At 36.8% G+C, this 26,272-nt stretch overlaps 1 protein-coding gene and 1 pseudogene across 1 annotated transcript in view; both read right to left on the bottom strand.

The window, feature by feature from the left end:
* The window catches only part of PAPPA2 (pappalysin 2), a 2,663,723-nt gene that overhangs the window by 1,849,146 nt on the left and 788,305 nt on the right, over positions 1–26,272 (bottom strand). The gene's annotated exons all lie outside the window — the stretch shown is intronic.
* Positions 2,544–3,077, bottom strand: LOC122812890 (annotated as a pseudogene).

Below are 26,272 nucleotides of genomic sequence, written 5' to 3'. Positions count from 1 at the left end.
AGATTATCCCATCTTTTCAAGTCAGATACTATCTGCTCCCAAATAACCTTAACATTATTGAGATAAAAATCTCTGTTGTCTGTTGAGAAAACCACTCCTAAGTATTTTATTTTTTCTTCTGATTTTACCTGCCCTACTAATGGTAATAGTGAAAAAGGTGTAGGTGTCTTTAATGGGAATATCTTAGTTTTTTAAATTTAATTTATAATTGGAAATTTTTGCAAATTCTTCTACTGCCTTTAATATTTTATTAGTATCCAAAACAGGTGTTGTGCAATAAATACTCAAATCATCTGCAAAAGCAGCCATTGTGATCTTCGTACCATAGATCCTTGGAGCATTATGATAGATATTTTGTTTAATGTGCAAAATAGAGGTTCCAAATACAAATTGAATAACAAGGAGATAAAGGACAGCCTTGACGTGTACCATTTTAATTTGAATTCTTTTGAAAGATTCCTGTTAATGACTAGATTTGTATAAGGATTGGTATATAATTTTTAAAGTTGAAGTGAATTCTTGCGGTATGTTAAAACATGTTAAAATGTCAAATAAATATTCTAAGTTCACTCTGTCAAATGCTTTTTGTGCATCAATTATAAGTGCGAAGATTATGGTTTTTATGGGTGGCATGAGAAATCATTGTATGCAGTGTTAATGTATTATCTATAGTTTGTCTGCTATTTATAAAACCGCTTGTTCATCAGATATTATAGGGTTAATTACCATTTTCAACCTGTTAGCCAAAATCGATGTCATAATTTTCATATCTATGTTTAAAAGTGAGATGGGTCTATAATTATCCGGTTTTGTCGATCAGTATTTTCTTTTGGTATGAGAATAGTTTTCGATGCATTAAAGTGTGGGTCAGTAATTTTATTGTTAATAATATAGTTAAAGACCACTGACAGTATTTTCCCCAGAATATCACTAAAAGTTTTATAAAATTCTGTAGTCAAACCATCCGGTCCCGGAGCTTTGTATGGCTTCAATTTCTTGATAACATCAGTTATTTCCTCTGAAGAAATAGGTTTAATCAGGTTCCTATGAAGCTCATCATTAATCTTTGGAAATATAATTTTCTGAAGAAAATCATTATTATTCTTATTTGGATTTACATCCTGTTGTTCACCATATAGTTCTGAAAATATTAGTTCAAAACCTTTATGATATCTTCCATTGGTGTATGTTTTATTGTTGAAGTATATTTCAGGATTTGGGAAGGTGACTTCGATTGATTAATAATACGTGCTAGTGCTTTTGACGGGGTCTGTATGTGATTAGCGATTTTACCAGCATTTTCTGTTCATGGAATGATAATTTACTGTTTTGTAATAAAAAGTTTCTTCTGACAATTTAATAATTCGCTTCGGTTTGTTTACTATAATTTCTAATTAATTCCTGATCTAATAATTCAATTTTGATTCCAAGTCATGCATATCTTTCACTTGTAATTTCTTGTAGAAAGTAGCTTTTTGGATAAACATTCCTCTAATTTGCACTTTGATAGTTGCCCATTCTATGTCTGATGGATGTCGGTTTTCTAAAAGCTTATTTAATAATTGATTAAAAAACTCCTGAGCTTCTTTTAATACATCCTCTTTATGCAATAGATATGGATTTAATGTCCAATTATAACCCCTAGCATGCAATTTATGACAAGTATCTTTCTTAAAGGTTAATGTGATCCTGGAGTGATCCGACAAATAACGAGCTTGTATGTATATATAGGGATCAAAACACATTAGTGTATCTGATATTAAAAAGAAATCGATCCTGGACCACATTTTATGACAGCTCGAATAAAATGTGAAGTTATTTGGATTCATTTGGTCCTTATTATATTTAAATGGATCATAAAGTTTAAAATCTGCTTTAAGTTCCTGCAGTGCTATCACTGCCTGATTATTATAAGATCTATGGGACTTGTTTTATCTAGTTTAGGCTCTTGGTATGTATTCCAGTCACCTCCTATTATTATATAATAATTGTTATATTGGTTTAAAATAAAGTAAAGTGATGTTATGAAGGTTTGCTGATTGGTACATGGGGCATATATATTAAGAAGAATCACCGTTTATCGTAAAATTTTGTTATAAAATTACATAACACCATCTTCCTTCTTTATCCATTTTAAAATCTAAAATTCTCTCTTGGAACTGAGTTTTGATGATTATTGCTACACCTGCACTATTAGTTGTCCCTTCTGAAGCTATTACCCCTGATCCATTTTTATTTTTAATGGCAGTCCATTGATCATTAGCCAAGTGGGTTTCTTGTAACAATATAAATTGTGCTTTTGACTGAAGAAGTAAATGAAAAAATAGTTTCCTTTTTTTCAGATTCTGGAAACCTTTAACATTCCATGAGTCTATTATCCACATAAAAATACTTTTAAAATGTTAGTGTATATGTTGAATTTGAAAAACGATACTAGATTCCGGTATAATATCAGATTTTGAAATATCTGGAAGCAAACTAAATGCCCCATCCCTAACCAGTGCCTATCCACTATTCTCCTGGACCAGGACAAACATAGGTTTTTAACACTCTGATCTGCAACGTCCATTCCAGAAATTATTAGCTTGCAACTGATGACTCACAATGCAAACAATAATGGTTTGTTGTCCGTCAATGGTTTTGTCATATACAGTGCAAGCTCTGTGTGGGTAATGCTCTTTTACATAGGCTCTTATCACACTGTCTATGGAATTTCTCCATGATTCTATTGCATTTTCTATTTCATGGGGTTTTGGATCACTAGCCTCTTTTCTTAAGTAATAAAACTTAAAAGCAATCTTGTTGCTTGGATCCAAAAATCTTCCACTTCCAAGATCACCATGCTCTGTTATCAAAACTTGTTAATCGTGCCCTTCTACTTTAACTGGTGTAAACTGGCCTAGGTTATACTGTGCAAATGCATGTACTGCTCCTTCCCTGAGAAGGTTGTCATTACTGAGCAGTAACTGAACATCGTTAAAGACTTCATTGAACTCTCCTGGTGGAGCATGAAGTATGACAGATGCAGCTACGCACACCTTCTCCTCATCCGACAACTGGTCTTCATGATCCTCCATATTTCCTTAAGCTAGTGCCCTCCTCCTGGCTGAACTACAGTCAGTACAGCTGACTCTTCCTTTATTGATGTCTTTGTAAAGAAAACTAGTGATAATGGCAAACGTGTCTCTTCCTTATTTTTCGACTTGTCTAACGTCTTCAGCACAGTTTGTCACAGAAAACTTCTACTTCAAATGTCCTTTCTAGGTCTCTGTCAGCTCACCCTTCTTTGGTTCAACAGTTACCTGTACAATAGGTATCAGTCAGTAAAGTGGCACTCCGTGCACTCTCCTTGCCTCACAGTTACCACCGATGTACCACGAGGCTCTATCCTCGGCCCCTTCTTTAACATTTTCAGTAATACCCTCTATACAACAGGCCATACTAATACAATACGCAGAGGATTTCGCTCTCATTTGCACATCTGACAACATGGTGCACCTCCAAAGAAATACTCATGGAGCTTTAACACATACTGAAACATGGCTTCATAACTCACAATTCCTGCTCAACCCAAAAAAGACCAGGCTTCTGTTTCTCCCCCCAAAACCTTCTTTCATGAAAAATAAATAAATAAATAAAGTCCTCTCTCTTTGTAATACAACCATTGAAGTCACTTCTCATAGCCAACTATTAGAGGTGATAGCGCACGATAATCTTACATTCGACCTGCATATACAAAATTGCATAAGAAAAACTCATAAAAAACAAGGGATGCTTTACAGATCCAAAACTTTTCTCACTAATGCAACTAAAATGACACTTGCCGCTACTTATCTCCTCCTCACACTTCTTTATGGCACTGCCATCCTCACTAACCTTCAGACTTCACAAACATTAAAACTTTTACAATGCTACAACAAACTTGCTAAATTTGCAGCAAAAGCCCAATATGGAACACACCACTGTATAGCACTAATAAACCTAAATTGGTTAGAACTGCCTCATCAACTAACATATACACAGCTTTATGCCACCTATAAAATTATACAGCATGTATCTACCTGTCCAGCACTAAAAAACATTCTACACAACTATGTTCCCAGTCAGTGACTGTGATACAGTGACCAAAAACTCTTGTCTGTCTACAAACCTATCAGATCTGCTGGGCATTGTCTGTACTCATACAAGGTTGCTAAAGCCTGGAACTCCTTACCTGGCTGTATCCATCAGGTAATACCCTCCCTCCCAGCTTTCAAAATGACTCTGAAAAATTTCCAAGGTAAAATCTGGCTCTGTTCTTGCTCAAAACCAGGATAAACTATATCCCTAAATATGAACAAGTACCTTTTTATTACTTATACCTCCTTACTCTCCCTTCTTCACTTACTTCTTTACATCTATCAAATTCTCTTCCCTGACTTTTCTCTCTAACTATACCATAAGCCTGTTTTTTCCTCACTTTATATTGCAATTCCTGTTTGTATTAGACTAACTTAACTTTAATTTCTCTACAAACTGTATACAATTTCTCTAAATATGACTGTCATATAACTTGTATCGATTCTTAACCAATGTTTTTTATTATGTCTAATTGGTTATAATTATTTAAATATAGATGTTTTTGTTTTATATTTGAAGATAGTAAAATTATTGTTCTTACAACAGATTGTAATAATTTGGAGATTTTCTCCCAGGGCATCCTTTGAAAATGGGCTTCTACTCAGTCAGACATTCCCGGTAATCAAATGTCAATAAATAAATACATTTCTGCAAGGAATGGTAAGTATGAAAATTATGTCTTTGCTGATCTGACAAAGCAGTATTTCTATTTCTGCTGAACAGCATGCCATGCACACTGAGTATTTGCTATGCATTCTGACTGACGAAGAACAGAAGAAGAAAAGGAAGAAAAAATACACTGCTTCTGTATTTTAAACTAAAACAATGAGTGAGAAGTTCACACAGAAAAAACAATCTGTAAAAACTAAATGAAAACTCCAGCCAAGCTGGAACTTCCAGTGAGTGACTTCTCAAACCTCTTGAATAAGAGGTTGGGATATATGTAAATGACCATTATGAACACCAGGTGTTTCAGCTAATTGGCAATTCTGAATGCCCATGACTTGTTTTGACATTTTAATGGAGAATTTCAGACCAATAAAGCCAAACACCACTAGCTGTGGACATACATATTTCAGCCTTGTTATGACCTCATCAGCACAGCACAAGCAGATTGTTTGACTAAGCATAAGAAACACAGGGCTGTTATATCCAGCTGATGTCCATTATCATTAGGATGACTGCAAAATATCCCAAATAACAAACTAAAACAATGACTGAGAAGATCACACAGATAAAATAATCTGTAAAAACTAAATGAAAACTCCAGCTAAGCTAGAACTTCCAATGAGTGACCTCTCAAACCTCTCAAATCAGAGGCCCATGGGATATAGGCAAATGACCCGTATGAACACTAGGTGTTTCAGCTAATTGGCGATTCTGAATTCCCATGACTTGTTTTGTCATTTTAAAAATGCAAGACAACAGTCATGTTTTGAGCAGGAAATATATTTTTTGTTAATGTTCTTCACAGTTTCAATACACCTCCCCATTCTTGCCCATTGACTGAGGGCAATTTGTTGATGAAGTGATGTGTTGGAACTCCTAATTTGGTGAAAAAGCTTGAAATTTTTGACTTACGATATGTGGACCACTGTCTGCAATGAGTATATTGGAATCCCATGTTGAGATAAAAACTGACCCCTGACAGGTTACAGCAGTTGACAAAGAAGTATAGTTTAAGTTAATGACCTCTGGCTTCTTAGAGCAGTATCTGGCATGTATAAGATGCTGGCTGTAGATAATTTGAAGTAAATCTCAAACAATTTTGCAGAATGTTCTTTCTGGAAGTTTGTGTGGCATCACTGTAGCTTTGGAACTACTTTTGTGGTTATGTGTCACATATTAAACATATTATTACCATCAGTTCAATCTATTTGGACATCCCAAAGCTGATCATAATGTTATGTAGGGTGCACATAAAAATTCCCAGTTGTGTATCATATATCGTCTTTGACATGGAAATTGTGCAGCTGGTTTATGAAAATCACTCTGCTGGGTTTTAACATCTGTTCCCTATGATTCTTGAATTTGACAAAAGAAAAGCAGTACACTAGAACTGGTAATGGAATTCTACCTTGTAACTTAATTATCCTGTCAGCATCATGCTTTTCGGTAACTAAAGTTGTAAGCCATTCTCAAAATGGTGAAGAAATTATAATAAATTATCTACAGACATAGCTATTAGCATTGTCTTTTCCAGTGTCCACTGATAAGGTTATTACTGTGCTTTGTGATCCAGCATCATTGCACACCACATTCTGCTCCAGAGGCCTTATTCTGTGCACTGTATGACTATTGCTGCTGTGAATGTGTGAATCACTGACTCTGTAGGTATGCTGATCATTGTCTCTGTGACTGAGGGAAACATAGTCTCTGACTACATCCTGCAATGGATGACTCCTGCACTTCCATACTATGAAGTTATTTAGCATGGGCATCGATTTGTTCTTAATATATTAACTTGCTGAACTAAAACAACTTGAAATAACAAAGTATGTATTTTTTTGTTGATACAAACAACATAGCTTAATCTAACCCACTGGTTTCAGTTTATGCTTATAATTACTTAGCAATGAGGAATTGAATCACAGGGAATTTCAAAGCCCAGCTGTCTGAAAGAACTTTCCATTATGATGATGCTACATTAAATTCCAGTGTTCAGAATAAATTTTATAAATATACCAGTTATGCATAGCTTTTCAGTCCAGTGATTTTTGCATTGGTACAAGTATTGACTTTCAAAGATCAGTGAAGAAACTGTGTAGACTTTCTCAACACACCAATCAATTGTATTAATAAGCAGATTGTTTTCTTCCTTATGTGGAGCAGTATGGGTGTTGGATACATTAGAATTAGTACAGCTGTTAGTTGCATTTGATTTAATCATTTGCAAAACCTTTTTTCTCCATTCTTTCTGGACTTGCATAACTCAAAATATGTTTGTCTTGATCACATTCTATACCCTTTCTGCTAAGAGTTGCAGTGTTACTTGCTCTCTATAAATCCACAGATTTTGATAAGTTAATTTCTATATATGTTTTGAAGAGCCTGCCCCTTGTTTGATCTTCTCTTAAGAAGACTCAACTCTTTTCTTGACTTGTCTCTTCTCTCCAGTACAGCTCATTTGAGTGTGTACCTTTAACTCCCAGTGGGTGTGGCTTGAGCCTTTAAAATAATGAAGTTATCGCCTTACAGTTTTAACAAATATTCACTGACAGAGGTCAAATATCAATACAGCTGTGTTTGCCATCATGTATGTTTCAAGATAAAACCTTCTGATACCTTGTGTGTGCATGATTTTGGAATTATTAATGGAAATATGAACAAGCAATATTTGATGCCTAGAGATGCAGTAGGAGGTACCTGCACAAACACCTGATGGCGCACTCAGCTGTAATGAGTTTTAAAGTACAAAATATTCTGTCCCTTATTGATGATTATACAATTTATTGCATTTGTAGTCTTTTAATATATTATTTAGCTCAATGCCATAATAGTTTCATTAGCATCCTCACACTTGTAAAGAGCAAATGGTGAATAAATGACATTGTTTCTCAGCTAATGACAAATTTTCTCTGATAAGTACTACTTTTCCACTTTCAAGGCTTCTTCTCCAGCACCATATAGAAGTCTGGTAAAGACGACCTTTTCAGAATTCTACTCTACTCTACTCACAGCAAGAAATAATTCAAAACCATGAATCAGAAATTTCTAGTTTTCTGATAAGTTGCATGACAGTGAGAAAACTCCTGGGGGTTACAGTTTGGGAATTTTTATTCTTTTAATTTCTGTACTTCCAGTCATGTAAGTTCTTGAAAACACATGTATTCTTCATTCCTATGGATATCTTTCTCCTCTCTGACACCATGTAATATCTAGATGTTCACCAAAATGCTCAGCATTTAAAATGGACACTGGATATGGATTTCTAGCATGTATCAGATGTATCATGTTTCATGTACTTAGCCTGCCTTCTAGATGAATATGTACCGTATGCTATGCAACTCACTGTAGCAACACTTTAACATATTAATGTGATGTACTATACATGTTTCAGGTGTCTATAGGAAGTGAAAAGCAATGACACTGCTTTGTGAGTTGCTATATCAGTCACTTTCCTTGTGAGAACCTGTTTAGCTGACTTGATATTGAGTGAGGAAGGCAAGGGTTAAAAATTATTCTGAGGGCTGTCTTTTATTGTTAGGTATTTGGGGTGTAGTGAGAAATGCACAGATTAGGACCCTGACATAGCTGTCTTCTCTTGGCAAAACCAACAGACGTGATAATGTTGGTAATATGTTAGATCAACACTGCTCCATTTAATCCACACTGTATGTCCATTTTTCAGAGGAGAAAGATGGAATAGAGTACTTAAATGTGGCACATGAATGTAACCATTCCCTGCAGAATGTTCTATAGTGGGCTGTAGAGTATATTTGTGGTAATAGGTCAGCTTGGGTAATGATACACTTCTGATTAAAATAATAATTGGTGAGGCTGGATGTTAGTTTGAAAGAAATCCCTGAAACACCTGTAAGGAGAGGGTAGAGGAAACTATTGAACTACATAGGGAACTGCAGACACATTAAACTATATGAAAAAACACATTTCAAAATGATACGCTGTTATTTTATGCATAGTAGTACAGCGGGTTTTGACTACTATGTGTATGTGTTTGATATGTTTTGCAATATTCTAGCTTGTTTGTATGTCCACAATATATGTTTTACTCAACTTCAACTTCAAATAGTGTTGTAGTTTCATCGTAAGTCTGTGATGCTGGCTACTTTGATGGGGTGCAGATGCTTGTCATAATGTGACAATATTACAGCCGAAAGCCAGTCTGTATGTCTGTTATTCATGATTAAGAAGATAGATTGTGTGCATTATTGTATATATATATATATATATATATATATATATATATATATATATATAGAGTCATGAATGTATCATGCAAAAGTAATGTTTGAGTGTATGTTAGTGAGATATGAAAATTATTATATTGTTGGAGGGGCCATAATGCTTAAGTTTGCCAGGGGTCTTCAAACTGATAACACTGGCCTTGCTTGAGCATAATTATTCATATACATTTAATGGGACTTAACTCTGTCAAACATTTATGCAAAAATATACTGTTTATTATATACCACCTTAAACAATAACACTTACTACTGCAACAGCTAACATAAGGTCCATACTTATAAACACAGCTGTTGAAAGTATGTAGCCCACATGCAACCAGAATTAAAACAACAAAATAAAATGATTTTCTGTTCATTAGCCAGTGACTCTGTCTGCCAGCTCAGCTTCAACAGTAACACTGTCTAGTCCCTGTTCACAGTGTTCAGAGTTTCTTCTGATTATTACTACAGCAGCTTAAATACAGGTTTTAAATGGCACAGAAAAGATAGCAGAAGGCTTACTCTAACAAATACAGTTATGAAATGTATATAGACCATACTCATACCGGGTTAAAAAAATAAGGGTTATGCTAACTGCATTCTCTGGGTACTTCATCAATAACACTCTCTGATCTCACTTCACAGTGTTCAGAAATTGAAATTCCCTGAAATTTATTTTTAATGGCTAAATTAAAAAAAAATATATATATATCCATATATATATATATATATATATATATATATATATATATATATATTTGATAGTGTATTGCCAAACCAAAATATGAAATAAGAAACAAGGACAAGGTATAAAGCAACCAATGAAACAGTATACTAACAAGAAGAGACATAATACACATTCAGACAGGAACAGTTAGTTGTAAGCAAACAGATGTTATTGTTGAGTCATTAAGTTGAATCAGATACTTTTCATCCTTAAGAGACTTTACCATGCCAGGTCCTTCTTAGGTTTCTTTGATTGTTCATATTCTTTGCTTCAGTAATGCTGCCTGTCCACCATAGCCTCTGCTGCTGCTTTATTTTGCCTTTGATTTTTCCCACAATGTATGTCCTTTGAATCCTGGCTTCATGTTATATGGCCAAAATATTTGAGTTTTGGCTTTTCTATCAGTCCTTGCAATGGTATAAGGATGTATTTGCTTAAGTATTAAGTTACTTGATATTCTTTCAAAACATGAAATTCTCAAACATTTTTTTCCTCCAACAAGAGTCCAAAAGCATTGATTTCCCAGTCCATAGTCTTACAGTCCAACTCTCAGAGCTATATTTTATCAGAGCTGTAACAAGGGTGGGGCAAAAGGGATGGTTGCCCCAGGTGTCAGCTGTCAGGGAGCATAACTGATAGGTACAGAATATAGGGGAGTTGAGTACTGGCTTCGAAAATAAATGCTGATACTGCATTTGCAGTCACTGATAAAGCACAAAAGTGCTTACTGTGTGGTGATCTAACTGCTAGTTACATTAGACAAATTACATCAAATTAACCTACAAGTCTTACTTTACCAGACAATTAACAAAGTCATCATAAAGACTTAACTGGGAGAATTATTATTTAAGGGCTATTATTTAAAATAAGGTACCTGTGTAGATCATATGTATAGTACACATTTTTATGATATGGAATGTGGAGATTAAAGTAACGTGTAATATTAAAAATGCAAGTTAACACACACACACACACACACACACACACACACACACACACACACACACACACACACACACACACACACACACACACATAAATGCTTATTTATAAATCAAAGTGTTTGACTTAAGGTTACCACCTGTCCCTCGTTATGCAGGACAGCACTTATTTGGGAGTTGCATCTTGTGAAAATTCATGAAAATAGTAAATACTTGGAAGTTTTTGACATAAATTATTTCTAACTATTAGTTGCATAATACAATTATTTGTCATCAGTAAAACCTTAATCTGATATGATACAAATAAGACAACTCAAATTACATGAGGGAACTATCATTCTAGTCCTACTTTGCAGATTTAAACAGCTGGCAGCTCTAATTTGGCCATGGTTGCAGAAATTTTGATATGTTTATTTTAAAACATTCCTTAAAACATGCAAATAAATCTTATTAGAATGTTTAGTGAGTCAGCCTTAATGACTTTTACCAAATTATAGCATGTGCAATTCTAGTGGTAAGTGTAGTCTATTTTTTTGAAAGTACTGTAATATTTTATAGTAGGCCTTATCAGAAAATTTGTAGTCATTTGAGAACTGTAAGCAGTTTGGAGTTCTGTGGCCTAAGCCATGCTTGCTTTTGGCTGTATCAGAGGTCCAAAATCTCCTTGGCATGTAGTTTAGGCTGCCCAACCCAGTATAACTTGTAAGCATTCAGCTGAGTAAATCCTTACTGATGGATATATTCTGTTAAGTATGAGCCTGTCCATTGTTGTATCATTTGGGAAGAGTTACAGCAAGCAGATAAAACATTAATAGTAACAAAACTTTTATATTAAGCTTTCTGATTGATGATGTGCCATTGCTGAATTTTTTCTCTCATTTTGAAAAATGAATGTTGAATGATTTCAAATAATCTCTTTCTATTCTATTAACTTACTCTGTTGCTTCAGTAGCAAAAATAAGTTTTTCTTTTTATACAACCCAGAGAATGTTTCTATTCATTTTAAATTACTACATGCGTTCTTTCTTTTTAACGTTGCATAGTATTGCACACAGACATTTTTTTCACATTTACTAGTTTAAGTTTCTTAGTTATTCCTCAACACATTTTAGTACATACAGGACAGCAATGACGTTTTGTAGCTTCCATATGATTAGAACATGCAGAGATATGGAACAATTCTCACATCAAGCAAGTCCAACTCTTCACGAAATAGAAAATAATATTCACAACAAATTATTAGTTCTCTGCTTTCACATGGCTGGCTACACATTAGTATGACAGACTGGTGTAGAGCCTTACCCAAAACAGCTTTGTCATTAAAATACCTTTCGCTGTCTTGGTGTGCATTTCATATAAAGAGTGCTTTGACTCTTAGTGTTGCTGATAGTACTAAATAGATAAGACTCAGGCTTGCGTTTGTTATCTGTCTTGGCCTTCATATTTGTTGACATATTTATTGGTGATACAATGTTATTGGATATCATTTTTGTTTTGCTTGTTTGCACCTAAAGAGCATTTACTTTGTTTTCATTGTACTAATGTAAAGCTATAGTCCAATAGTCTTTGCTGTCTAACTCAATTACAATTTGTAAAGCAGATTAGAGGGACTGTCAAAATAATCTCAGTAGAAAAGGGATGCAGTCACAGGTCTGCATGCTAACAATTGCCTAAGCATAAATCCCAGTGGAACTGTGTGAAACATTTGACTGGAGAGAATGACAGAATTACTTAGAGAGAAATGTAAGAGTGCTAAATCTGAGTGACCACTATACCACCTATGCAATACGGAGTTCATCTAAATCCCTAAAACATTAGATATACCTGAGTTCCAGCCAAAGTCTTTTTCCTAAACAGGTTCCTTACATAAGTTACTTAGACAACACCACTGGCATCCTCTTGTACAGTCCTTTGGATGATGTAGCCAACTGTTCAATGCAACCTTATCAATCACTAACTCTGCAGAAAACGTAAAGTACATCACCAACTTTGGGTGACATATGAAACAACTCATGTCTAAGAGAGAGAAAACTTACAAACACCGGAATACAAATCCAGCCATGATTACAGTACATCAAAGAGCTTACTCAAAAAACAAGTGTGTAAAACTAATCAGTCCTACTTCTACTTCATTTAAACTCTAAGTACAGTCCAAACCCTACTGAGTCAATATTACCCAATTTCTAAAACGGGAGAAAATCAACCTCTATTTACTACTATCAGAAGCAGACTAAAGCATTGACTGTGACTTTAATGAACATCGTATTGATACAGCCAGCTATATGGCAATACCATTACAACAACATCAAATACTTTTTACAACTCCTTTGATCTTGACAAGCCATTCTACCTACAAGTGGTAGATACTCTTAGCCAAATTAAAAAAAAAAAAAAACTCCTACTTAAATTGAAACCAACCACTCCGACTCCAAATCAGCTTCCCTTAAAATAACTGCACCATGCCTCTGACTCTTTAGCTTACCCTGTGGCCATACTTATCAACAGATCGATCCAAGAACGATATGGCCGTAAACTATGGAAACAATCATATGAAATAGCAATCCATTATAGAGGCTTACAAACTATGTCTGTTTTTAGATACAGCACTGTTTTATCTACCCTGTCTAAAAGTGTAGAAAATGTAAATATAAACTACTCAAATAGCTGGTAAACAGCAACCTACTTCCAGTGCACAACACAGTTTTAGACTAGGACACAGCACTGAAATTGCCCTTCTCATCTTAAATATCATCATTTCAAAAATAAAAGACTTCAAACAGCTTCTGTCTTGTAGATCTTTTTAAGGTCTTTAGTAGTGTATGCTGGCCTCTTCTATTTTCAAGACTAGCTAAACTACTTCTCAACCACAATACATTACAACAGTTCAGAAGCTACCAATACAATAGAACAGAAACAGTTACATTGACACAAAGCCATTCCAGCTTTGAAATTAATTCCATAGATGTACCACAAGGTTTAGTACTTGGCCCAATTGTTTTAATGCTTTCATAAATAAAATTATCTTAGCAGCTGATAATGCCAAATAATATGTACATGATTTTACCCTCGTGTCTACTGGAACTAATGAGATTCAGTTGCTAGCCACAATCCAGCAAACCCTTAACAAACTAAAAGTTTCACTAACCAGCTCACAGGTACTATTAAATGTCAAAAAGACAAATCTAATCTTATTCATATCTATCAGTATCAATAAATACATAACCAAGCTGTTACTCACCTAACTCAGTAATACACCTGTCAAACAAGTCATTCACACAAAAATGTTATAGTCATCAAAGACCAGAAACTCCAATTTGATCAATATATGCAAACTATAATGTTTATAAGACCAATAAAAATTAGGAATGCTGAACATACCCAAAGCATATCCACTAATATCACATGTACAATAGTAACCATATACTTCTAACATCTGTTGTCTAATACTTCTCTCCTATTATTACACATCTTCCAAACATACAACAAAATCTACAATAAAATTGCTAAATAAACTATAGGCATTTTTAATAGTACTAATTAGTGTATTGCTTTAAAACAGTGACTCATTAAAAATGACCAATTGTACTCATTTTCAGTCAGTTAGAAAATATATACAAAATATTATACAGCCTTGACAAAATGCCCATTTGTTACCTCTATAATAAATAAAATCCACTTCACCAAGACAAGTAAACTCTCGCAACTAAAACCATCTAGACGTAACAAAGTCAAAGAATCACTGCAGTGACTTTTTATATTTGTTCCAAACTATGGAACTCTATCCCTCCTTATATTAAACCAGAATCCAGTCAAACTGCCTTCAAATCCCTCCTATCCTTAAAGCAGAATCCAGTCAAACTGCTTTCCTATACAAACTTAGGACATACCTAACCTTTAATTGGCATTGCACCTGCATTTCTAATCATTTAACCAAACACTTTCTACTGGCTTGCCTACTAACTCTCTAACTGCTACAACCCTATTATTCTAGGCAAAAGAAGTTTTCTCTTTATATTAGTAATAACCTGGTGAAATATAGACTCCAACCATATGTACAGACCTTTTTTGTGTTAAATTGCTCGTGAATGATACTGTTCTTTTTTGATGTTTCAGTTTTCTTCGTATAAATGTGTTGCTATGTTCAATTATATTGTTGATTTACTTATTGTATTATCTATACTGAAAAGTCTAACAGTTCTGAACATTTTTCTAGCTGAGCCTACTTGAAAATAGGCTTTTGCTCAATAGGACTATCCTGAACAGCAAACCAAATAAACAAATAAATAGTTATTAAGTAAGTAAATATCCTTATCCCATGGCACTGAGTGTTACCATGACTGTGAATAATAACTGAACTTTCCAGAGTAGAGCTGCTTTATCACCGAAGATTGGAATCTAGTAATGAGCAATTCATCATCTTTATTGCTAGTTACTTGTGTGTGTGTGTGTGTGTGGGGGGGGGGGGGGCAGTGACCCAACATTTCCTTCATTATTTAACTTGTCCTGTAGCCATGCCTCTCAACCTCTTAGAGCAAGAAATCTGAACAAAGCCATAAATAAAAGTGGGTCAAAGGCCCAAAATAGGGACAATTTTTAAATATTGATCTTATGAACCTAGAAAGTTGATGGAATAACAGGTTTTCCATTATCATGAATTTTCTGAAGGATACTGAAACTCAAATGTGTGTTGTTATTTTCTAATGCCACTCTTTAATGATTTGCCACTAATCTGATAGAAAAAACACAATTTTATGGAAAAACGGATCAAAAATATGAGGCAAAATCTGGGAATTCTGCAAAAATCTGTATAGTTGAGATGTATGCCTATAGCAAACAAGGCATTATCAGTACTATAGTAATTGTAAAATATTGGTGGTTTGTTTTACCTCTCTATCATTTCGCGATGATCAAACCATAATGCCCTGATGACAATTTTCCCCTTGGCCTTAAGAGTCAAACAATGCTGCAAGAGGGATGCAAGAACTATGAATTAAGGCTATCATACAGCAATAATCAGTGTTTTCTTTTCAATGTTTTTAATATACCAATTAGGCAGAAACCATAGAATAATTCCTACAGTGCAGGTTCCCCCAGTTCTCATTTGAAATATTATGCTTGACTCAATGCTTTTTGCCCTCCTAAATCCAAAACACAGGATGCTTATATTTGGACATTCTGCCAGGCAGCAATTTTGCACTAGAACTCTGATGCCATCATAGAATGGTACAGATGTTTAGTTCCCTTTCTTCCCTGCCAACTCCTCCACTGCCTAGCTGCTAAATGAATCCAGATCATCTGTTGAATGAAGTTAAAACAATTCATTCAATTCTTGGTGGAAAGAAAAGCTCCCAAGTATCCAAACCATCTTTTCTTTTTCTCATTTAAATTACTAGGAGAGGATTCACCTACCAATTGATCAGTACAATTTTTTTTTTTGCTTTTTAGTGATCTGAACTTTTTAGTGTCTCTCTTTTCATATTTACTCAACTGACAGTTTGCACACACACACACACACACACACACACACACACACACACACACACACACACACACACACACACACAACACACACATATATATATATATATGTGTGTGTGTGTGTGTGTGTGTATATATATATATATATATATATATATATATATATATATATGTGTGTATATGTCTATGTGTATATATATATATATATATATATATATATGTATATATATATATATATATGTATATATATATATATATATATATATTTATATATACGTATATGTGTGTGCGTCTGTAATCTCAAATCTCAAAATACTGAAACCAAAATCTCTAAATCTCAAAATGCTGAAAACTCAAAATACTGAAACTCAAAATACTGAAACTAAAAATATCAAAAAAAAAATGCGACACCGACAGCAACTATATTGCAGCAGAACTACATACAGAAACATATTAAAGACAAACCATATTAGTCTTCTCAAACTATAAGTCCCCCACACCCCCTGCTTCTTAAATATATCAACTCCAAGATTGCACTATACAGCAGAAAATCGCAAACATACCATTGCATGCTTTATGACTGCCTGTTGTAAACTAAGTCATGGTCACTTCTAATTTGCTATAGAACAACATAACTAATCTTAGAGTAGTTCATAGGTTCATAGGTTCATAGGTTCATACTAGGCTATCTGCCCGAGGGCATTTACAAGCCTAGCCCATCGTTTTGTGGCTTAGGCCACCCCTTTAGTATGGGGAACTATACCCATTATTTTTCTGTGCCTCTGTCGAGCAGTGACACTGAGGTAATCCCTGGGGTATATCTGCGATCTCCCATCCATTGGTCAAGATTTCTCTTGAACAAGGCCAGCGAGGTGCTCTGCCTCACATGTACCGGGATTTTGTTCCACAGCATAGGGAGTCTTTGGGTGATGAATCTATCCCTCCAGCACGTCCTATTAATAGCCGTGTCAAGGTTTAAGTCTCCGCCCTTGTGGCTCTGATGGATCTAGATTTTTGAGGTGAAGCATATTCATCAAATCTGGGTTTGACATGGCCTTGTATGTTAGGCAAAGGTCACCTCTGAGCAAGCGGTAGCGACTGAATAGAGCTGGAGTTCTTTCAGTCGGGCAGCATAGGACAGATTTTGAGACCCTTTATCCTTTTGGTGAGGAACTTTTGTGGCCTCTCCAGCTGCTGCAAGTGTCTGGTCAGATACATTCCGAATGGGGCATTGTACTCAATCATTGGTCTGATGAGTGATGAGTAAAGGGAGACTATGACCTCCCTTGATCTAGATGAGAATCCCTTCATGATAAGGTGGGCAATGTAGAAGGTCTTCCTAACTACTTTAGCTACATGGGTGTCGAATGACAGACTACTATCAACCTGGGTCCCCAGGTCCCTGATAACTTCTTCTGTGCTCAGTGGATTGCCACCTATTTGGTAGCTAGGGGTAACCTTGTTTTTCCCGAAGGGTATGACTATGCATTTTTGGCATTTAACTTTAGGCCGTGGCTCTGGCACCAGTTATCCGTTTCTGTGAGACCCTTCTGAAGGATATCTGTGTCAGATGTGTTTTCTACTATGGCCCAGTTTGCAGTCATCTGCAAACTTTGTCAGCCATAACCCTCCTGTGTTTGCTTGTACTTGGAAAAGTAGATGCCAAACAAGAGTGGGCCCAGGACTGAGCCCTGTGGGACACCACTTGTGACAGGCTTTGAGTCTGACATGGCGCCAGCAGCTCTGACCCTGTGGGTTCTGTCACTCAGCCAGTTTGCAACCCATCTTGTGATGTATGGGTTGACATTTAAGCTGATGAGTTTTTCAATGATACCCGAATGGGGTATTGTATCGAAGGCCTTAGCCAGATCGAGGTAGGCTGTATGGACTGCCTTTCCTCATCAATGGCTTTGGTGACTGTTTCAAAAAGTCAACCAAGTTTAAAAGGCATGATCTGCCTTTGACAAAGCCAAACTGGGTTGGATCCAAAGTCTGCAAATTCCTATGTCTTTATTTATGAGGTCCATTATGATCCTCTCCATGGCTTTGCAGATAAGGCTTGTCAAGCTAATGGGCCGGTAATTTCCAGGGTCGGTGGAGGCACCGCCTTTGTGAAGTGGTACCACAGTTGCAGTGCGCCACTCCTGGGCACGTATCCAGAGGTAAGACTTTGATTAAACAGCTGTCCTAGCTGTGGGTTTAATTCCTCATTGAGTTCATGGAGCACACAGCCGGGGACACCATCAGGTCCCATGGATGCTGTGTTTTTGCTTTGGAGAGAGCAGTTCTCACTTGGGCGCTGGAGATGTTTGGGGGCTGCAATCGTTTGTTATAGATATCTCTCTTTTGGGGAGGGGAGAACTTTGCACTGAACCTGTCAGCCAGTATGTTGGCAATGTCTGTAGGATCAGTAATCTTCACATCATTTTGAACTAGTTTGAGCATATCTGGGAGTTTCCTCCCAGGTTTCTAACATAGCTAAAGAAGGCCTTATGATTGTCTTTTGAGTCTTTAGCTATTTTTCTCTCGAAATTTGCTTTGGATGATTTTATGAGAGCTCTTAGTTTTTACTTATAGTGATCAAGGGTGTCTTACCTTTTAAGGATTTTGCTCTATCTTGTAGTAGCTTCCTCCTTTTGTTGTAGAGTTTGTTTATGGCTGGGGTCCACCAGACTGGATGCTTGCCTTTGGTACAAAGAGTCTTTGTTTTGCTTGGGATTGCCTTATCCATGCAGTCCTGCAGGTGCTGGTAGAAGGCATTTGTAAGTGATTCAGCGGCTTGAGTACTGTTTTCCCGCTCGGGGCCTTAAAGGAGACCACACTAGTCTTTAGAAGTGTGAAGTCGGCTTTTGAGAAGTTCTTTACTGTGGTCTTTTTATTTCAGGTGGGGTGGGATGAGGACCTCCAGCGAGATTAGTTTGTGGTCTGATCTCACCAGTGAGGGGTACACCTCCGGTGTTGAACATTGTGCTCCCATGTTCGTGATGATGAGATCAAGTATGTTATCTCCTCTTGTGGGGATGGTGACTAGTTGTTCCATGGCATTTGAGTTTATGAATTCCAGGAACTTTTGGGCTAGGGTGTTTGGGCTTGAGTAGTGTTCCCAGTCTATATTAGGGTAATTGAAGTCACCTAGTATGATGGTGTTTGGTGATACATTTATCCCCTCTAGTGTTTTCAGGAAGGCCATGTGAGGTTCCTGAGTTTGTGAGGGTGGCCTGTAACATGCTACAATTTGCAGAGCAGTCTTGCCTATGGTTAATTGCACCTGGATGGTCTCCGATGCATCGTGCGTTGCCACCAGTCTTGAGGTGTGGGTGTCCTTGATGAATATGGATACCCCTCCTTTCTTGGTATTGTCCAGATTTTGGGGCCGGAACGCATGATATGAGGTAAAACCTGATAGCCGGGGTGCTCTCGAGCCTTGAACCAGGTTTCTGTCACAGCACAGACATCGATGTTCTCCATACTGAGAAGGGCCTCGAGTGCGTGCATTTTGAGATTTAGACTTCTGGCATTGAGCAGCATTACCCTTAGTTTTTTCCTTTTTGTGTTCTAGGGTGGTAAGTTTAGAATTTGAGCCTTGCCTAAAAAGGCACTATGGGGTGGCAAGAGCCTTTGCCAATATCCGAATCCCAGGGTGACAGGTGCAAGCCGCCCTCATAAGCAGCGTGGCTTGTCCAGCATGTCATCCCAGGCAGACAGACACTGGATCCCCTTTGAATGACACCAGTGTTTAAGCCAATTGTTAAAGCTGATCATCTTATCACTGTATTGTGGCATCATTCTTGGTGAAGGTAGGATACTGCTCAAGGTCAGGGTCATACCTGTCTGGGCTACATAATCAGAGAGCTCCTCAATGTCTCTTTTCATGTAGTCCAAGGAGGTACGCCTCAGGTCGCTTACACCAGCGTGGACAATGACTGAATCATATTTGTACCTGCTGTTGAGAGACCTGAGTGCTTGCGTTATGTGGCGGATTCTAGCGCCCGACAGGCAGCTTACTGTGACCTTCTCCTTACTCAGTCTGGTGAGCGGGACGCCAGTGTGTCTGACTATGGAGTCACCAATGACTAGTGTGTCTGGCATTGTGTTTGGCCTTAAGGGCTGTGACTGTTTGACACTCTGACTGTGAGGTCTATGTGTTGCAGGTGTTGTGTTCTGAGGTGGTGGTTGTTTGGGTGTCTGCTTTGGTGGCCTCTGCTGTTTTGGTAGATTTTTGATCAGAGCCTCCAGTATGTCTTTGTGTGTTTATGTGTATGATTTGAGGTTGTAATGGTAATATGTGAGACTGGGTCTATAGTGTGTGTGGTAACCTTCTCCTCCTGACTGGTCTTGCCAGTCCTATGTTGAGAGAGCTCAGCCTCCAGTTTGGCCGTAGTTGCATCTCTCGCATGTATTTGTGTTTTGTGGGAGGAGGAGAGGGTTGTCTGTGTACATGAGGCAATTGTAACATTGCCTCAATATTCCCAGGTTCACCAGCTGAGCAGGAGAGGACACTAGCAACTGATCCCTCGACATGCTAGAAGGAATAGACAAAAAACTTTAAAAAGATTCCGGGGACGTGGGTGACCGAGAAATGGGGGTTGCCTTTTTGGGGTACTATCTATGACAAGAGTGCCGTATCAAGGTAATAAGTACTGTAGGAGCAAGTGCTACGTTTAACAGATAGAGAATAGTCTACTTGGAGTCAAGTAGAGATGATCTTTTTAATTATAGGATACGCTGATTAGATCAGTAGTATAGTTCGAGGAAGGTAGTTTTAAGGGAAAATTTGAAGAGTGGACTTTAGGTAGCCCGAATAGTTTAAACCTGCTTAACCGGTGCTGCCCTAGTGTGCAACAGTGGCAACTCCGCGCTAAATCGGGCTAAATCGCGCTAAAGCGTGCTTTATAGCAGGGGGCTGGAAAAGACAGGAAATGACCCAAATTGGCCAACAAACCACCAGTCACTGCCCTAAACCACTCCTCCGAGGACAAATGAAGGAGTTATGGAAATGACCCCTAGTGGCCAATAAAACTACAGTTTCAAGTCAGTAACCACCTCTCCGGGGGGCAGGGAAGCTGCTCAATGTTAGTCACTCCCACTGATAAACACAGAGACCCTCCTTCAGCCCAAGCAAAAATGGCCTCACAGAAACTTTCAAACAGTTCAGGAACAGCAAGCCTGTAACTGAACTTTTTTAACTCTCAGAAAAAGTGGGAAAAAAGCAAGATTTTTTTTTTTGTTTTGTTTTTACAGAGATAGCAGAGGTTCACAAGTAATATCAAGTTACAACAGTGCAGTAAATGACCCCACACAAGAGTGCTAGGTCAAGGACAGAAAATATGCAAGTTTTAAGAAAAACGATTTAAAATTAAGTGCAAACAGGAAATTCAGCAAACAGCTTTTGGTTGTGCTCTAAATACAGCTACTAATACAGAAATCAAGTTTAACAAGCCAGAAAATGCTCAAGCTAGGCAGCTATGCAGAAAAACTTAGCAAATAAACAGAGAAAAAATACTTAATATCTCAAAAGTGGCTCCTTCTTCTCTCAGCGTTTTCCTCTTGGAGGGTGCTTCACCAACAGCCAACAAGCCTGAAAAGACGCTCAAACCACGAGGCAACTAGGTTTTAAGAGAGGAAGATGAAGGAGTTATGGAAATGACCCCTAGTGGCCAATAAAACTACAGTTTCAAGTCAGTAACCACCTCTCCGGGGGGCAGGGAAGCTGCTCAATGTTAGTCACTCCCACTGATAAACACAGAGACCCTCCTTCAGCCCAAGCAAAAATGGCCTCACAGAAACCAGTGCAATCTTGGAGTTGATATATTTAAGTAGCAGGGGGATACTTGGAGAACAGTAATATGTTTCTGTATGTAGTTGTTGTGCAATATAGTTATTGTTGGTGTCGTGTTTCTTTCGATATTTTGAGTTTCAGTATTTTGAGCTTTAGAGATTTTGGTTACATTATTTTGAATTTAGGGATTTTGAGATTCGAGATTTAGAAATGGACGTATATATATATATATATATATATATATATATATATATATATATTTCATAGATTATATATATATATATATATATATATATATATATATATATATATATATATATATATATCATAGATTTTATATATATATATATATATATATATATATATATATATATATATCGTAGATCTCTCCAGGGTCAAATTTAGCATGTATTCCTGATATTCACTTATTCAGTCTTGCTGTTCCAATGATCATACAGTCCTTTGAATATCATCAAGTGCCATATTAATGAAGTCACTCTACACAAAATGTGCTATTCTGCATTTTACTCTAGTGCTGATGCTTCTAGTATTATGACATTATACTTGTTACCAGAAAGGAAACAAGAAAGATGAACAAGTCATTAGTTTTAAAATCATTTGTCAATCCATAAACTTATTTTATCAGAGAAAGAACTTTATTTTTCTTCTTTCTGACATTCTATTGTTTACCAGATAGTGATATGATGTTACAGGCAGTAACTATGTGGTCAGAACAATAAAACTTACCTGTGTCTCATTGCACTATGACATTTATTTTAACAAAATGGAAAGAAAAGAGATAGAAATGACAAAGCTAAAGCATTCTGATTTCCTTTTTTTGATAAAATGTGTGAGTTAAATACGCTTGGCATCAGTTCTGTATTGCAGTCAAATGCTACAACTCCCAGGATTCTATACAGCAGGAGAAGCATACCGTTTCCTAGCCTGCAATGCATTTATTCACCTTTATTTGAGCTTTGATGATTTCTTCCTTTTTTGCTTAGATGATTGCCAGTCTCAATCACACAAAGTAATATTTAGACAGCAGAAGAGAATATCACAAAAGTATACAAATGCTAATAACTGAGGAGTAAAGTTCACATTATTCCTCTTACAATATAGCTTCCTCCAATACATGCTCATCATTTGGTCTAATAGATTTTATCAGAGCCTGGAAAACCAAGAACCCTAACAGGAAAAACATACTCTTCATATTCAAAACCTCTAAAAAAAAATCTTTTAGTATCTAATGCATTTACTTATCTTCAATGACCACTGTAGAATTACTTCTATTATTTCTTTTAAAGTAATGCATGTAGCTGGTGCCCCTGTTATCTTAGAGTCATTCAGACATAACAAACAACTTATCTTAATATCTGTACAGCCTAGTATGGACTGGTATTCAGTAGAAAATTTATGACTCAAAAGGGCGCTTAAAGACCAACGAAATATCATTAGACTCCTGCAAGACAAGCACTATTCTTATGTCAATAAAAACCACAATCTGGTCTTTTCCTTACCTTTGACCTTAGAAAATACTATACTTATTCACTTATACTTACACAGAGGCAATATGACAAGAACATAATGAAATTACTGAAAACAATGGTCAACATAGCCTCCAAACTATCCTGTTGCGGTGATATCCAACCTATCCCCGAACCAATAACTTCCTCAAATATCCGCTCCTCCCAAATTCCTACCTTCCCCATCAACTTGCTTGAACTCCCAAGAAAATCAACAGACCTTCTTCTATTTAACATTAATATTACAAGCATCACCAACAAAATTCAAGACCTGCATGCTTATCTATCACTATATACACCAGATATAGTTGTTATAACAGAGACATGGCTCAAACAACACATCCCAGATAACAAAATTATCCCACCACATTCTAAGAAAGGATAGAATTAACAAGAAAGGTGGCGGTATTTCCATACTATATAAAAATCATCTGACAGTAGAGACTTCAAATATAAAACATCCAAATCTACACAAAGCAGAAATGCTTTTTGCACAACTAAAACTCAACTCAAACAAACTAATAAATATAATTGGATGCTATATACCAACTGGAAACAACACTGACACTCTTGAAAACCTACTCCATTGGTACTGTACATCTCTCCAGCATGAAATCATTATCATGGGGGATTTTAATACTGATCGGCTAATATGTAACTGTCATGCCCCCTCTAACACTATAAACCGTCATGGTTTTACACAAACCATCCAGACCCAACCAGATCTGACAAATCTACCAACAGGGAATCTATCCTTGACTGGATACTTACAAACTGACCACAAAATGAAATCCCTAACCACTAAACAAACCTACCAGGACCTCAGGAATAAAGCTAAAAAACAAGTAAAATTTGACAAGACTAACTACTACCATAAACTACAAATAAAGCATCAGCACAATCCTCAAAAATTCTGGGCAGCCACAAACAATATACTCTCACCAGGTAAAAGTAGTACTCCCTCCCCAACCTGTGTAAACACATCAGAAACCATAGCAACACAATTTAACAAATTTTTTACTAACATGATTCTTGCTCTATCCAACCAACAAACAATGTCTACCAACCCAGCCTCTGCAGACCCCTGAAAATCACCTAGCAATAATAACTTACTCCACTTCCAACCCATCTCTACAGACAAGATTAGAAAAATCTTAAATAACTTAAGCCCACTACCCCAGCATCTGATAAATTACCAGCTGAATTTCTAAAAATAGCAGCCAATTCTGTAGCCTATCCTGTTTCCATTCTCATCAATTGATCCGTGACTGAAGCCCTTGTCCCTGAAATTTGGAAAATATCTTATATTATCCCTCTTCACAAAGGAGGGAATTCCACAGAATTGACAAACTACCACCCAATAACTATCCTATCCCCTTTAGCCAAAATCCTCGAGAGATGTATACATACTCAACTCATGGACTATTTGCATACCCAAAAACTCCTGTCAGCTACTCAACATGGCTTTCATTCCTTTCATAGTACCATCATAGCCCTAATGTCCTATACTAATACAGTCAACAACCACAGGAATAGGGATAAATTTATTTCTGCGACCTTCCTCGACCTGTCAAACATCTTTGACAGGGTTAGACACAGTATACTCATCAAAACTCTCTCTGATATAGACCTTAGTGACCCTTCCTTAGGCTAATTTCAAAGCTACTTAGCTGGCCGCCAACAAGCCATATTGTGGCAGGACAAAATTTCCACATTGCTTCCAGTTACTCTCGGTGTGCCACAAGGCTGCATTTTAGGCCCACTACTATTTTCTCTGTACACTAAAAACCACCATACCTCTACTCCTCTCACAACTGTTATTCAATATGCAGATGATTCCACACTGATCTGTACAGCTTCTTCCTTACATGAACTCCAATCATTAACTCAACTATCCTTCCTATCAGTTGAAACATTTCTATCCATCTAATTCTGAATCCTAGCAAAACAAAAATACTTATCTTCAAACCAAACAGTTCCACCATGTCAGATCCCACCTTTAATATTTCATCCCGTAATAAAACTATAATTTCTCCCTTAACTCACACAAAACTTCTCGGTGCTGAGATTGACAATGATTTGAGATTCAATACTCAAATTTTCCGCACTATTAAGAAAGTACACAAAACACTGGGGACCCTCTATAGGAATAGACAATATCTTACCAAACACTCAAAAGCCACAATAGCACGCACCCATCTCCTGTCCACCCTGCTGTACGCCTCCCCTATCCTTACCAATCTCAAAAAGACTGAGTTAGCAAAACTAGAATCCTGCTACAACAAAATCGCCAGGTTTGCCTCACACTCCCCATATAAAACTCACCACTGCACAGCTTTAAAGCAGCTTAACTGGCTAAAATTCCCCTAAATCTTTAAGTACAATCAACTCATACTAGCTCATAAAGTTCTGCACTATCCTGAGAAAACTCAATCACTGCAAAACCTACTTAAACCATACTCCAACAACTGGACTCTCCGCTCTAACAATAAATTCCTTCTTGAGGTAAACTAACTCTACTACGCAGCAGGGGAGTTACTCTTCTCCTATTTCATATCAAAATTATAGAAATCACTACCTACACACATCTCTTCCATCATACCCTTGCTATAGTTTAAAAACTCACTAATAACGCACTTCAAGTCAGCATGAGTCTGCTCCTGTACTGGTCCAGGCTAGCCCTTATGCTTCCTCCTCACTGTTCTGTATTTAGTTCAAGATGGCTAATGGCTCTTTTCATGGCAAATTATGTCTACTGCCTATGTAAATTCATAAGTACCTTGACTACTGATTGA

Source organism: Protopterus annectens, chromosome 10.part0 (genome assembly GCF_019279795.1).
Source record: "Protopterus annectens isolate FY-2018-M chromosome 10.part0, PAN1.0, whole genome shotgun sequence".
Lineage (NCBI taxonomy): Eukaryota > Metazoa > Chordata > Ceratodontiformes > Protopteridae > Protopterus > Protopterus annectens.
This window is presented reverse-complemented; position numbering and strand designations above follow the sequence as displayed.